Source organism: Tiliqua scincoides, chromosome 3 (assembly GCF_035046505.1).
Source record: "Tiliqua scincoides isolate rTilSci1 chromosome 3, rTilSci1.hap2, whole genome shotgun sequence".
In the NCBI taxonomy this organism is placed as follows: Eukaryota; Metazoa; Chordata; class Lepidosauria; order Squamata; family Scincidae; genus Tiliqua; species Tiliqua scincoides.
Window position 1 is genome coordinate 36,789,036 of NC_089823.1, and position 15,714 is coordinate 36,804,749.

The following is a 15,714-nucleotide window of genomic DNA, read 5'->3' on the forward strand; positions in this document are numbered from 1 at the left end:
ATGGGTAGGAGGTGCTAGTTGAGGCCACTGGAAGAGGGAGCAGGGCTTGAACCAAGAGGGGCTAACTGCAACAGGAGAGGACTAAGGAGATGGGAGGAAGATGGCCAGAAAGGAGAGCAACTGGGACTAGGCAAGAGGCAGTGAGGGATGCACAGATTCCCTCAAGGGCTTGTAGCTGGGTAAGCCCCTACCAACTGCGCCCCATTTGGAGGAACCAGCTGTCAGGGATCCCTCCCTACTCCTGCAGCAGCAGCGTCCTGTGCCTTGGGCTACTTCCACAGGCCCCTGCCTCCACGGGAGTGCAGAGTCTCCACTTAGCATGTACTTGTTAAAACTGCAACCAACAGTGAAGTAACCAACTGGGACTGGAAGACCTGTGTCCAGGTTCCTGTTGTATGGGTTGGCTCTGAAGGGTGTCCATAAATAGTTGCAGAATATACTACCTGCATGTTGGATTTGTTTATTACTCACTGTTCTCCAATGTTGCTCCACAACCCCTTTGAGGAGGAGCTGCCCACTTTGGGGAGGGGGAGATATGGAGAAGACACCCATCATCATATTGTGCCATGAAACTCTCATATTACTGCTTGTTGGAGTGATACCATAAACATATCTTTATGTCTCCTTGATCTATTACACTGGATCCAAAACAAAATGCTGTATTCACTTCTTGGCCACAAACAAATAAGTAAATGGAACAGAGAGTCAATGGTTCAGCTTCCTGTTCTCAGGCTGATCATGGCTCAGTTACACCAAAGAGAAAGTTTTGCATGTCTGAACTAGACAGAATGTCTCTCTCACCCACTCATCCACTCCCATCAATCTGTTCAAACTTTCTTCAGCAGCATGAATCATCCTTTTTTCCTTTCTCTCACATCTCTTCTTTCTGCCCAAATCGACTTTAGCCAGAGAAGCTTGCCATTAGTCTTTTCCCCAATTTCTGTAACCTTTTCCTGGCATCGGAAAGGTGATCTAAGCAAGTACCAGTCATTTTAAAAACAATTGACAGTACTGAAGAAGATTTTTAAAAACCATCATTGAGGAACCCAAAGTCAACAATGCCTTCTTAAGATCCCACAGATAAATACTTATAGATTAGGTATGCTTCCTTCCACCACTCCTGGCAAATGTTGAAACTGCGTATAAAGATCCCTTTGTTGTTCAGATCATGTACTCTGACCTATTTATTGGTTCTCTTGAGTAACTATAGATTGTTCCAGGGCTGTCAGCACACAGTTGATGAGATGTTTAACTGGATTCAGAAGATGGAGCATTAATTTCTCATTCCGCTACTGTGCTACTTTTATGACTTTGGGCTTTGTGCCTTCATCTCTGCTCTTTCTTGATCCATCCAGGACCTTGCTGGAAAGAGAAAGCATTATCTCAAGAGCATTATCTGAAATTCCTTTACTACCTTGTACTATGAGTTTGTTTTTTATGCTTGTGTATAGCAGAGATAAGTGTTTAGTGGCTGCATTCTTATGGACGTATGGATAGTGCTTCTCAAACTGTGAGCTGTGGCTCCTCTGGGAGCTGCGGAAACCAGACAGGGGAGCCACGGAATCCTTGTGAAAAACCTTCTGCCCTATACAATGTATAGGATCATAGCCCTAGTGGGGAGCTACAGCCAATGGCCCAGTCGGTCAGGGGAGCCGCTGATCAAAAAAGTTTGGGAACCACTGGGTTGTTCTATTGAAATCAGTGGAGTTCAGTAGTACCAAGCAGTTACATCACTGAGTCCATCCAGTCCAATATTGGCAAAAAGCTCTTCAAGGTCTCAGCCAGAGGAATTTCCCAGCTTTTTCCCCTCTGAGATCTTCTGAATAGGAGATGCCAGAGACTGAACCTGGGACATTCAAAATGTGAAGCATGTGCTCTGAGTGATAATCTCTCCCCTAATATTTTAACTACGTGGAATGCACAGTGAATGTACAGTCCCATGGCTGCAACCCAAAAAAGAGTACTGAGGCTGAGGTACAGAGCTACACTGGTAGGGCAATTGAAATTATTGCCATGGACCATTACTTTTCTACACAAGCAAACACCCAGTAAGGAGAGTCAAGTAAATGGGTCAAATTTTCACCTCCTCAGTGATACTCTCTTCAAAGGAATGTGTAAACACAATCTAATATGTTTGAAGAAGACTAAGGCTGTCCTCCTAACCACACTTTCCTGAGAGTAAGCCCCACTGAACAAAATAAGACTTACTTCTGAGTAGACCTGGTTAGGTTTGTGTCCTAAGAGAAAACACATTACAGTCTTCATATAGTTAGTGGTGAAATTCCAATGCATACAACATATTGAGGTGGTATTGAGTGATGATCAACTTTCTCCACCTGTTATATGAAAAGGTAATAATCTATTCAATACTGATAACCCCATTGTGAGTCTTAGCTGCAGCACATCTCGATATGCCTGAGTAATACATAAAAGAAATGGCTATTTGACAAATTTAACTAATGAATCTTAGTTTAATTTGATCTAGCTGGGACTGTATTCCTAATCACACCTACCAGGGAGTAAGCCCCATTAAACACAATGACACTTTTTCTGAGTAAGCCTGTTTCGGATTGTGCTGTTAGGTTGCAAACCTACACATACTTACCTAGGAGTGAGTCCCATTGAACTTAACAGGGCTTACTTTTGAATAGGCCCACACTGGTACAAGCCATGATGTGTATGCGCAACCTCTTGATTTTAGAAATGGGCTATGTCAGAATGCCAATGCAAGGGAGGGCACCAGGATGAGGTCTCTTGTTATCTGGTGTGCTCCCTGGGGCATTTGGTGGGCCGCTGTGAGATACAGGAAGCTGGACTAGATGGGCCTATGGCCTGATCCAGTGGGGCTGTTCTTATGTTTGTGTGTTATGGCTTTCTCTCTAGAGTTATGATTTGCAGTCTAGAAACATATTCTTCCCAGTCACTGTATCCAACACATGCTCAATGGGTAGGCATTTCTAGACCTGTCCAGCAAATATGTATATATTTTGGGATTTGCCTGTAGATTAATGTATTTGGGTTATTGTTATGACAGGGATCTTGTTGTCTGATAATTTGCATGCGTTCTTGGAAGTAAATTCCACTGTGTTGAATTAGACTTAATCCCAAGTATACATTTGACTGTAATCAAACACTTTTTTTTACACCACTGAACACTTAGCAGAGTAGCGCTACAGCCTATGCAGAACTAGGTGTCCTGCAGCCCATGTTTTACTGGACTTAGGTGCATCCAACTCTGCATAGACTCAGTCTGTATTAATGACAAGCCTCTATTGCCTTGGAGCAAAGCAATTAAGACCGATCCTGCTCTACATCATAGTAATCTGATTATATAATTATAAATGTCTCTTGAGAGAACAGGAAAACTTCACCCACTCAGCACTTCCTGGCTTCAGGGAAGGTTTCAAAATGATCATGTTTGAGAACGGGTAGCAATCTTTCCACTTACTCAGGCAGGAGAGGGCAGAGATTCACACACGTTCCCTTCATGCCCACAGTATCTGCTATAGGCTGCACTGAGGCAGGAGGTGGCGGGAAGTCCCAGGAAGAGGTTCCACAATGAATTCATGAATCTGCCCCATTCTGCAAAAGCAGGCTTGGAAGAAGTGTATGAGGCTGTGGATGTGAATGGGTTTTTAAATTCCTTGTCCGCTTTCTCAAGTTGGTATGGTAAGTCCTGGCAGACATGCACGGATGTGTGAGTGCACACATGTGCAGCTACTCCTGGAAGCTACTGTTCAGTTGATTTAAGATTCCACCGATGAAAGTCTTGATGTCTTTGAGTCCAGCAGGGCTCCTTCAGACTAAGATTTCCAACAGAGTCATGTATTTGGTTGTATAATTAGTGGTTCCGATATCCTCATCTTTCCCCATCACTTACCACCACTTAAAGGAGCTGATTAATTTCCCAAATCTCTAGAATGCTCAGCAAACCTTTCCATGAAGCCTACTTGCCCAACTCTTGCTCTTGTGAAGATTTACGCATCTCCTCTGAGGTGTGGATCTGCTGGGGAAACGGAATGCAGAGTAAGCCTCATTAGGGGGAAACTATCCTGCTCTGTAATTGCTGTGAAAACCAGGGAATTACATTTGAGATGAAATTGCAATATTGCCAGCTAAAAGTGACTCAGATCCCCAGAGGCATGCAGGTGCCTTTAAAAAGTTGGAACTTTAAGAAAGAGCTTGTGTTTTCTGTTGCTTATCTTCTACTCTGACATGCCTGTTACTAAGAAAACTGTATTTTGCCCTCCAGTTGTGAATAGTATAGTCTGTGCCACAGAGCTACTTTTTGCTGCAGTACCAGGAGAGGGGGAGGGACATGGGCAATCATCATTCCTCTTGGGCTATGGGGGAACAGAGTTTCTGTACTTGGGTCTTGCAGAACAAGAAACGAGTGCATCCACTTATCCTGGATTTATCTGCCACTTACCTGTGACCACTTGCAGTGGTGGCAACCTGGGTGTTGAACTTTCCCATCCACTGTTAGTCATGGATTGTAGGAAAGAAAGGGAATGCCCCTCTCTCTCCTCTTGTTGGGTCTCCTTCAGCTTTCATGCCAGGCTTCCCAGTATTTATGTATCTCTGCAGGAGATAACTCCTTGACTAGAAGCCCAGTATAACTACTGGATTATATACACAAGATATAAGTAAAATGCCCTCATTTTGATGAGTGGGAATGGAGAGAATACCCCCATATTACATGGATTTCTGAAATCCCTTTGGCCACAACACAATGCAACATTGAAGTGTAATTTTGGGCCAAAGGGTGTGGCTGAAGGTGTCTACAGCCGAATGTGCTGTAGTTTGTTTGTGGATATGCAAAAAAGAGATGGGTGCTTTCCTTTCCACTCAGTTTCTCCTTCTTCTCATATGTGTAGGCAGAGTCAGTTTCAGAGGGCGGACCTATTGGGACACCTGTGGCGGCCCATTGCATACAGCTGATCCTCCCTTTGAAAATAGCCTTCCCCCCCCCCCCAGATTTCATGATTTGAAAAAAATGAAAAAGACAGAAAGCAGTGTTATGTGTTTTTATTCCAAACTCTAATTCCAAGTTCTCATTTATTAATCTTAAACACCTTAAAAGTGTACTAGGTAGGTGATACAGTGTCAGCAGATGCAGCCATAGTGTTATTTCTAACTGGAAAAGTAATCTATTTTAATCTATTTTAATTTCTGGAAAATATCTTAAACACCAAAATGCAGTGTTTTGTGTTTTTCTTTGGCTATTTTAAACCAAAAAAAAAAAAAATGTAGTGTTTTGTGTTTTTAACAAAAACAAACACCTCTACCTATCACTAACTGTCATTAAAGCTTATGGGAAACTTAGAACTGAGCAATGGCTCTAGATTATTCTTAACTCTGTGTCAAATTCTATATGTCAAACTGTATAAAAAGTACAAGGACTCTAGGTCTTCTATAGGCTCCCTGAAACTCAGTGGCAGCCAATGGGTTTGATCTAATGGAGCAGGGCGTTTGCTCCAGGAAGTGACAGCCTGACACAATCAATGAAAACACCAGGCAGAAGTATCCTGTGATCATGAGTTTGAAAACAAAAAGTTCTGCTTGGGAACTTTCCCAAGCCGAGTTTGTGAACATGCCCCTGCAGCCAGTGTAACAGAAGTGCCCTCTGATCATAGCCTGATCAGAAGCACCGTCTGATCATATGTTTTTAACAAAAGGTTCTGCTTGGGAACTTTCCAAGCAATGTTTGTGAACAAGCCTCAACAGTCAGTGTAAAAAAACTCCAACAGTTCCCGCCCCCCCCAAAAAAAAATGGAAAGGGGAGCCCCTGCATTTTCATCTAGAATGGCAGCCTTTGTGCAGATCTCTTAAATGTATTTTTATCCTTCCCAATTGCATGTGTTTGCCCTTAAACTAGCAAACCACCACTGACGCTCAGATTAAGAGGCTTCGTCCACTCCTGGGAGCCAGTCCGGGTTTTCCAGCAGCTGGCGAGGTGGGGAGTGTCCCAGTGACAGGCTCACCCTGCATGGGAATTTCCACATTGCTGAAAAAGTCCAAGCTGCAACCCTTGGCCCTCCATCCCAACTTCCTCTCGCATGTCACAACATTCTTCTTTCTCCCCTCCCCCCTTTTTAACCATTGCATCACTCAAAAGACAACTCAGATCTGAATCACTGTAAAAAAAAAAAAAAAAACCCTGGAAAAAAAATCAAGAATGAAACGCCTGAAGCTGTAGAGCACTTTCTTTTGGCTACAGAAAGCAGAAGTGTGACTGACGAAGTGGGCTGGCTATAGGGTGCTTCTACACGTATGATTCTGAATCTCAGAGAAAAAGATGTTATTTGTATATACAGACCACGTAGGTGCTGAGGACCATTAAGCAATTGGGAAAACCTCTGGGCTCATCTCTTCAAATCTAGCTTCACTCCCAAGACATGAAGGTATAATATGCATATAAGTATACATATATGTAGTGATCCTTCTCGCTTTTCTAGAATACGAAAACAGTGGATGGTATATATTCTACAATCAATGTCTTTATTAAAAAAAACTATGTCATTTAGGGAAAGATTACTGTAATAATAATCAGAAATTCCAGTGTTCCTTAGTTTGGGGAAAGTTTCACCAGGTGAATTTCTGCCTGTTATCCTTTATTCAAAGAGCAGGGGTTCTGCAAAACCCAAAACCTCATAGTGGCAAACCTAGCTTTTAACAACTTTGGCAATTTGTTTGGTTTTCTCCAATTATTTGCGTATGAGAAATCTGAATTGTATGAAAAGGCTGTTCCTCATTTAAAAGCCAATGTTTATGGCAAGGGAATAACCAAATTCAAATATCCTTTATATGTGATTGCCCAGACTGGTGAATGTGTTCACTCTTCTCCAACTAAAAGTTAATTGTTTTTTAACTCTCTTAACTCCCATGAAATCACCAGGATAATTTAGTCACGGCTGCTATACAAATGTGTATTATGGTATTTGTACAGTATTCATTATCAGAACTTAAAACACAGCTGATTGTAGATGGACCAACAGTAATGGGAATAGAAATGGTAAAAAAAATACCATTTTAAAAAATTACTCAATAGTAATGGGAAAAAATAATGGTTGTAATGGAGTGTATAGTGTGGAAGGCCAGAATTTTAATGTTGGTTGTTGCTATTGCTTAATTTTTGGGAGGGGGTGGTGGTAATATTCAGTGAACACTTTTCTGCCTGACCTTGAATCATGGAACCTCTGTCTGTAGCAAATGAACCTGGGGAGTGTTCTATTTGGCCTCAGCATCACACTGTACAGAGAACACACCCTGGAATGCACTTAACATGTTGTCAAACATGTTTCTGATGATGGTTGGTTGCCATGTCTTAAACTTTGCCCCATAGATAGGGGATTTATCCTTAGTTTCCTGGATCTTAAGGGAAATAAATTAAGAGTTCAATCCTATGATCAGGCAGCACCAGTGTAGTAGCAGCTGTAGCCCCAGCACTAGATACTGTAAAAGCACTGTAAGCACTTTTTGACACTCAGTGAGTAAGCAGTGCCAGCAGGGAGACCTTTGCCATTCCATGGGCACTGCATCTCGCCATGGCTGCCAGGGTATGAAGGTCTTGCACCGGGAGGCGGAGGGAGCATGGCAGGAAGGCGTTTCGGAAGTGGGGATAGGGTGCTTCAGGGTGGGAGAGAGCGGGGAGGGTGCAGTTCAGGCCTGGGAGGGGATGGAAGCAGTGGAACAGCCTCTGTTGTATCCTAACCTCCATCCTGGATCTGAAAACCCTACATGGGGCTACTTGGTTGTGGCACACATCCAAGTACCCCATTGAGTAGGCTGGAGTGCTACACAGGTTAAGGGAACAAATGTTCTCTTACTCTGAGGAGACCTCATGACTGCTCAAATCCACCACTGGATACAGTGTGGGCTCAGCAGCCCCTTTGCACCAGTGTTGGATAGGACTGGGCTGCCCATCTTGAAGAGGGGGGAGGGATATAGCCAACCACAGCTGCAGAAGCATTAACAAATTAAGTTGCATCTGTTTCTGTGTTGCTGAGATTTAGCCCCACCATCTGCACTGGCAGAGCTTGAAGACAGCAGCCCACTTCCACCTCTGGGTTGTTCTGAGCCATCATTGATTGATGCTGGTAAAGGATGGGGCAAGGGGGAAACACAGCTCTGTTTCAAGCCCTGACTCCTGGAATGTGAGGCCACCTTGCTTCTGCTGGTCTTCTTGCTTCCATCACGGGTTTCCTGAGGTCTCATTCCCACATGGAGAGGCAAGCCAGGGACTTTGGACTCAAGCATGCTTCCTTATAGTGAAAACCAGCATGGTGCTTTTGGTGGTAGGTAGCAGAAGGAGGAGATGCTTAATTGCACTAGAAGGTCATCTTCTGCCCACCCTGCTGACTTACTGGTGTTGCTAAGGCCCCTCTTTGCTGTGGTCAGTGTCCTCCCTGCTTTCTGCGGTGGCAACCTGGGACCACCTAACTCTGAATGCTTCCAGAAGGCATCTTACAACACCATAAAATGCATTCTGCTGCCACTAGTTCTGGTGGCAGTGTGTGTGGTTAGGATTGGGCTGTCAGAACATTCTGACCAGACAAAAACATTCTCTTTATTCAGAGAGATCCATGTTTTCACTGCAATTAATAAAAACTATAAGGAAGCTTGAGAACTATTCACAGATTTCTCCCCCCCCCCAAGTTTTCCAGTTTAGCCAGCTACCCTGCACTTAATTTTAATTTTTCAAGATGAAAATAGTTAATGTTAAGGGCTCTTGCATTACCAATGCTGTCTTTGTTCTCAAATACATTTTACTTTGATAGAACTGATTCTGAATCATTGCTGTATTTCCTGTTAATAAGATTCATTTCATTCCTCTGATTCTAATTTACAAAGTGAATATTCCCATTAGATGTGAAGGAGTTAATGACAAATCATGTTAACCACCGTATAGGTTTATATCCCAGTCTGGAGCCCATGTTATTTTCTATTGAGTGATGCTAAATGTTCAGTTTTAAGAAATGAATTACTCATTATCCCCTCCTTTGAAATATGCTGAAGATTTCACAAACTAAACTGCAATTAACACAAAAGAAAGGTAGCATAATATCCTGGTTTATGTATTTATTTCAAATACATACTGTCTGTCTTGTACAGTATTAACTTTTTTGGTCTTGGGTAAATCCATCTAGTCAGCTCTCTGCAAAAAATGACTAGCTAAACACTTCTGGGAAGTTTATGTGCAGGGCACGAGGGCAACACTGTGTCCTTTGTGCTTTCTTCCTAACATCTGGTAATCGGACGGGGAGGGCGATCAGGTTTAATTGGTGTGTTATGAACCTATGTGTGTATACTGTATTATGAATGATTGTATGAACTCTGTATGTATGGGAGCTGCATATATTTCAGCTTTTTAATTATGATACACTTATTATGTTGATAGTGATCTGTGAAGGGGCTCACAAGAAGCATATAATCTACAGATGGAACTGCTGTGTGGTAGCAGATCTGTAAGAACATAAATAGTGGTACACAGCATTTTATGTGATCAAACAGCTTTTGCGAGGAAGTCTTTATCAGAACAAGGGGATAGAGTTCATTAGTAGGACTGATCAATGACATTACTGCCCTACCTCATGAGGGGCAGCTTCTGGGCTGCAGTTGGCCTGGCCTTTGCAGGGCAATCTGTCTTTTACGGAAGGTCCACGATTGGTCCGTGGTTGGACTGGTCAGTAAGGAAACCCTGCTTAGCTTCTGAGGAATCTTAAGATTCCACAGGACACAGTTTGAAAACCATGCATTTAAACTTTAGAGCGTGAGGGCAGGCCTATCTGTAAGAACAAGTGCAGGAGGTTCCTAATGTAAATCTCAACACACACAGTTTTGAACCTACACAAAGCAATCCATAAGCTATAATGATGACACATGACCACCCATTTTCTGTTCCTAGGGCCTTTTCCTCGCTTGCCCCAAACTCTTCCACAGAGCTGCACATGTGCAGAAGGAGATCCAACTTGTGTAAAAATTGATTTATGTATGGATGGCCAGAACGGACCCCTAACATAAACTGGAGAGTGCCAGCACAAAATAAAACCCTCAATTAAGAATAGTCAACTAAAAGCCTCATGCATTTGACAGGAGTGTGCATGATAACCTAATGCTCTGCCCTGAAAGGGAATTCCAAAACTGCAATGCTACCACCAAGAAGGCCCTATCCCTGGTCCTTGCCAATTGAATTGGCATCAACAATGGATCAGTTATCAGTAAAAAATTTTCACAAAATTGGCATTCCACCTAGATCCCATTAATATCCATAGTACTACATTTTGTACCAGCTGAAGATCTAGGCCAGATGTGCTTTCCCTAAATAAGGCCCCAGTTGTGAAACCAGCCAAAGATGGTTAAAATCACTCCTGGTGATGACATAGTCTTAGCACCTAGTGATAACTATGAGGCCAGGACAGGGTGATCAGATACAATGGAGTGCCTATACCTTTAACCATGGACTACCTATATCTTTAACCATGGTATTGAAGAGGGAATTTGGGTAGATGCAGCTCAACATGGAAGGGTTTAAAAAGATTCAGCTGCCAAAATCCCTCTTCTAAAGAATAGTTAAAGTATAGGCACTCTCTCCTCCATTGTATCTGGTCACCTGTGTCCAGGAGTACCCACAGACTGTGGATCTGATCTTTTAGGAAGAGTGCAACTGTGTCCAAGACAAAGTGCACATGTCTACCCAGACTGGCATTTCCAACATACAGCACCTCTGCTTTGCCTGGATCAAGTTTTTTTAAAAAAAGAATTGTTATTTATTTAAATGGTTGAATTCAAAGGCAGATAACCAGGACCTTTGAAAGGAATTTTATCAGGAGGTACGACGTTTCTTTTGGGCTCCTTCCCAAATGGGGAGGGATTGAAAGAGCAGGGGAGGGTGATGATATGGGTGGACACAATGGGGGTGGTGAGGAGGCAAAACAGGGTGGGGGAGGGTGGCAACACCCAGAATAGTCTTTGGAACCCAGGCCTACTGGGATTCCTGATGTGAAGCCCAGGTCTACCTGCCTGGGCTTTGGTAGTATAAATTAAGAGTCTGATCCTGTGGTCTCAGTGCTGTCCCTCCACCGGTGCTGAGTGTTGTAAAACATCCTGTAAGGCATGCCTGTAACACCACCAGGCCAGTACCAACTCAACACCAGTCCATGCTGAGGTAGAGCAGTCTGGAGGTCTGTCACATGCCACCCAGAGTTACAGGTGAGCTCTAGGCGGCAGAGGGGTGAGTTGGGGGGGGGTACGTTCCGGGGCAGGAGGAGGCCAGGTGAAGGTGGGGCGGGGGAGAGGATGGGGTGGTACCGGTAGATCCGGACCCCTGCATCAGGCCTTCTGGCCTGACATTGGGCTGCTTTACTCTGCTCCAGGTAAATAGCCAACCTTGACTTGAGTAGCCCCATTGCAGGGCCTACTCCCTTCCTCTAAGGAGCTACTGGTGGCTGCCCAGCATCCATTGGATGTTGCGGCAGCCATTTTGGTGCTGGTGCTACTCTGGGTTCCGGGCAGCTCAGGATTGGGCTGTAGGTTTCATGTAGGGAAGGAGTCTAGGAAACTAAAAGGGGACACACACACATGCACACACACATGTAATAGAAGTGAAAGGTTTCTGTCTGTTTTGAGTTTTCCTGAATTTGTGATGCTAGTGTTCACACAATGGCTAGTTCCTAGATTTTGGTTGGTCACATTCAATCTACAGAAGAGGGTGGCTTCTTCCAACAAATAGCCTACACAATTACTGCTACTAGTGACAGATTTAGCAAGAAAATGTGGGTTGTAAAATGTGGTCCTCTTCTAAAATGTGTAGAAGTATGATCTTTTCTGAAGACACATTAATTATCAAACTAGATGTTACCTGGGATGCATAACATGACTTTGTGTGGGATTTTTTTTTTTGTTCTTGTAAAAAGCAATCCAGACAGCTGAAAGGAGTAGAGGAGCCTTAGGACTTTGACCCCACTATGATCATGCCTCCCCACTATCTTAATTGGAACAGGATCCCCCCCCCCAATTATAATCACCCAATGTGCTGGGGTGTGTGTGAAATCATGATCAAAATAGTGGAGTCAAAAAGCACCCCACCCCCTTTCAAACTCCTTGGTGCACTATGAATGATACCCCCCAGGGTCACATTACACTTCCAAAACATCTAATTTGATCCAAGTGGAACATGTTCCATTTATTAGCTCTCATCCAGACAGGAACCATATCCAAACCCTGCCTCAGGGTTTCAACTGCCTTTCTGGGAAGAGGTATTGACTGCAGTATATTCTTGAGAAGCAGAAAATAATAATAATAATAAACTGGCCCATCCACGAAGTCCACTGAGGCTGTTGCTTCAGGCAACATATTGATGGGGTGCCCACCTTCATCCACCCACTTACCTCCACTGCTCTCTCTCTTCTTCTCACTCTCTGGATTGGTGCCTCTGACACTCTAGCCCACCAGACTCTCCTCCTCCACATTTTGTCTTCTGCTCCCTACTTCTCTTCCTTTTCTAATCCAGGAAGTGGGATGTACAGAGTCTGGCACATGGGGGGACGGACGGACACTTTTTGGCACATTGCCTTAGGAAATGGGAGGTCTTGGACTGACCCTAAGAATATGCTATCCTACAGCTTACGAGAGACAACATTGAAATGAAAAAGCTTGACTAGTGAGTATACACCATAGAAAAAGAATGGACTTTAACATTATGTAGTTTACAGTTTTTTTAATTACAATTTCTTTGGTCTACCATCTGTTTTAAAATTTACAGAGCAAGGGTGCGCCCTAAGGAGATTTTAAAAAGTTATCTATGTTGTGTTGATCTTTTTGCCGGTTAAGAACGTAAGAAGTGGCTTTCTGGATCACACTGAGGTCCATCTTGTTCAGAATTAATTGAAACATTAGGTGATGCATCAGAAATCAGAAAGTGGTGGTTTGCTATCTATTTTTCCTCACTTCTACCCTTGAACATGGCCAGAATCCACTATAATATGTAGGGGTTCCACAGTAGATAAATTAATCCCTGAAGAATATTTTCCGTGAAGGTACTCCTTGTTTGCAAATCTTTGTGGGTAAAGCTACATATGTGTCGTCTCAGTCTAATACCCATAAAGTATTATTTTGGCTCTAGAGTTGTTGGTGACACCTCCTCCTTTTTTTGGTCTACATCAAACTACATATGTATACATATTCAATAGAGCTGCCACCTGTTCTCTGGTCACAGTCCTGTGCCATTAGCAACAGCCCCACACACAGAAATTTAGCAGATTCAGCTTTTCCTGGCATGGAGATAATTGGTAGGAAAACATTTGTTAAATGCCTGTGAATCAGGCTGCTATCAAAGGCACAGGACCAAGGTTAGTAAAAAAGTTGGCAACCTTGATGCTCAAATATTAGCATTATCTCTCATTCACTCACTCATACATACAGGCACAAACAAACCTGATTCCCTTATCACAATTCCCTTATCACAAGAATAAAGGCTTCTTTGATCTTATCTCAACAGTACTGTAGCATGAGGGCATATTTCTATTCTCACATGCTCCTGAGAAACTGAAAAAGAGACTTCTCTCCATAATACTTTGTTAACTTTCTTGCCTCTTAAGGGAGGGTACTTTGGGTTGGGGTTTTTATTTGCTTTTACTGACTATGTAGCAGGCAGAAATTTAGTAGGTGAAACTGTTGGAAGAGTGGCAGCCTACGGATAGCCAGTTCCATACTGTAACAGTAGGTGTGGACATGTGTTTATCCCCACCAGCAGGGGGAGCTGTTACCTACTTAGAGCCTTAGTTTAAGGCAGAGGTGTTCAAACTTTTTGGCAGGAGGGCCACATCATCTCTCTGACAGTGTCGGGGGCCGGGGGGGGGAAATAATTAATTTCTATTTCAAATTTGAATAAATTTACATAAATGAATATATCAGAGATAGAGATCGAATATACGAATGAATGAAGGTCTTGCAATAGCTCAAGGCCTATAAAAGGCCTTGCACAAAGCAAGGCCAGCCTTTCCTTCACTGCCACTGCTGCATCATAGACGTGAAACAGCAAGTACTAGAGAGAGCCCTCATCCCACAGCTCAGGTAAGAGGTTGAACAGTCATCCTCACGCTGAGAGTAGTTGCATCTGGCCAGCATGGGCTCCAGCAAGTCTCCTGAGGGCCAGAGGCTCATTGGAGACTGGAGGCTTCCCTGCAGGCTGGATTGGGAGCCCCTGAGGGCCGCAAGTGGCCCCCCGGGCTGCGGTTTGGGCACCCCTGGTTAAGGCTATGGGTCGCTCACATCTGTTTTGTTTAGACTTCTCATTAGATTCTTTCCCTGTTTTGTCTGCCTACTTAAGTGGCAATGACTAGTGCAGTGTTTTCAAACTGTGGGTTGGGACCCACTAGATAGGTTTCAGGTGGGTCCCCATTCATTTCAATGTGTATTTTATTTTTAATATATCAGACTTGATGCTACCATGGTATGTGACAGCATTTGGAAAAATGTTACGGAGCTGTATTTTTAACAGGCTACTATGTATATGCTTTTAACAGTGATAGTCAGTGGAGCTTACTCTTGCAGACTTTGGGATGTTTCAGGAATTTTTTTTTTAATGGATAAGCAGCTGCTTGGGAGGGTTAGGAGAGTTCTTTATTTTAAATAAATTTTCAGACATACTTATTGTAATCTTTTAATTTACTTAATTTATTTGATTTTGTCATATGGGGGGGGGGGTGTTAAAAATGTTTCTGCTTGATGAGGTTACTTCAGGTGGGTCCCAACAGATTGTCATTCTAAAAAGTGTGTCCTGGTCATCAAAATTTTGAAAACCACCGGACTACTGTTACTCTTACTTTGCTGTATATGTATATCTATAAAGTGCTTTGTGTAACTCACCTCTGCTGTGATTGAGTCTGTTCTTTTCCACAGTTCTGCTAAACTTTCTCCAGTATGGGAACAGAAGATACCTTCATGTGTGGGATTTCTGTCTGTTGGGCAGCTGTTAAACATACACCCTACCAAAAAAGAAAGAGGATGTGTGTGCTTTTACTTGAGATTTACAGAGAAGGGTTATAGATGACACATGGATCAGTCTCTCATCTAGTCTAGATACATTGTACCAATAGACTATTGGTTCAATAGACCATGTTGAATAGTCTCTCTCTATACCTGTGAGATGGACCCTTTCATAAAGGGAAGATGCTGGGGCTCCAGTTTGCCTTGAAGGTATACCTGGGCAAACTGGGTAGGGTTTGCCTTGTGGTTGCCTATTGGTGAGAAAAATGTACTGTCAGAAGGCTTCTCATTTGCAGTTATTTCATATCTTCTAGGTTTGAGGCAGGCACTGGAAAGGATTCCCAGGACCAAGCCCTGGCCAAATTAGGCTGTTTCTGTGCCTAAACATACTCGCAACCTTCCACCTGTTGACTGCTGCTGCAAAATCACAGCCAAATTGATGGCATGATATTTATTCATGAAAGAAGATTGCAAACCATTTAAGCATCTCTAATCCTTTCCCAGATCCGATAGGTATCCTGTGGGTGTTGACTGGTTACTAATCAGTCACTGATTTGAATCTGCCAATTTCCTCTTTCCCATTATGAGAACCTTGGCTCTCCTGACAGGCAATCTGAAGCCAATGTGGCTGTGCACATATGTGTCTTACAGTACAATCATAGGCGTGTCTAATCAGAAGCAAGTCCCATTATTTTCAGTGGGGCTCACTTCCAGGAAAGTGTGTAT

General features: G+C 43.2%; 1 protein-coding gene across 2 annotated transcripts in view; it reads right to left on the minus strand.

The window, feature by feature from the left end:
• The window catches only part of RPL24 (ribosomal protein L24), a 276,024-nt gene that overhangs the window by 69,855 nt on the left and 190,455 nt on the right, over positions 1-15,714 (minus strand). The window lies entirely within an intron of this gene.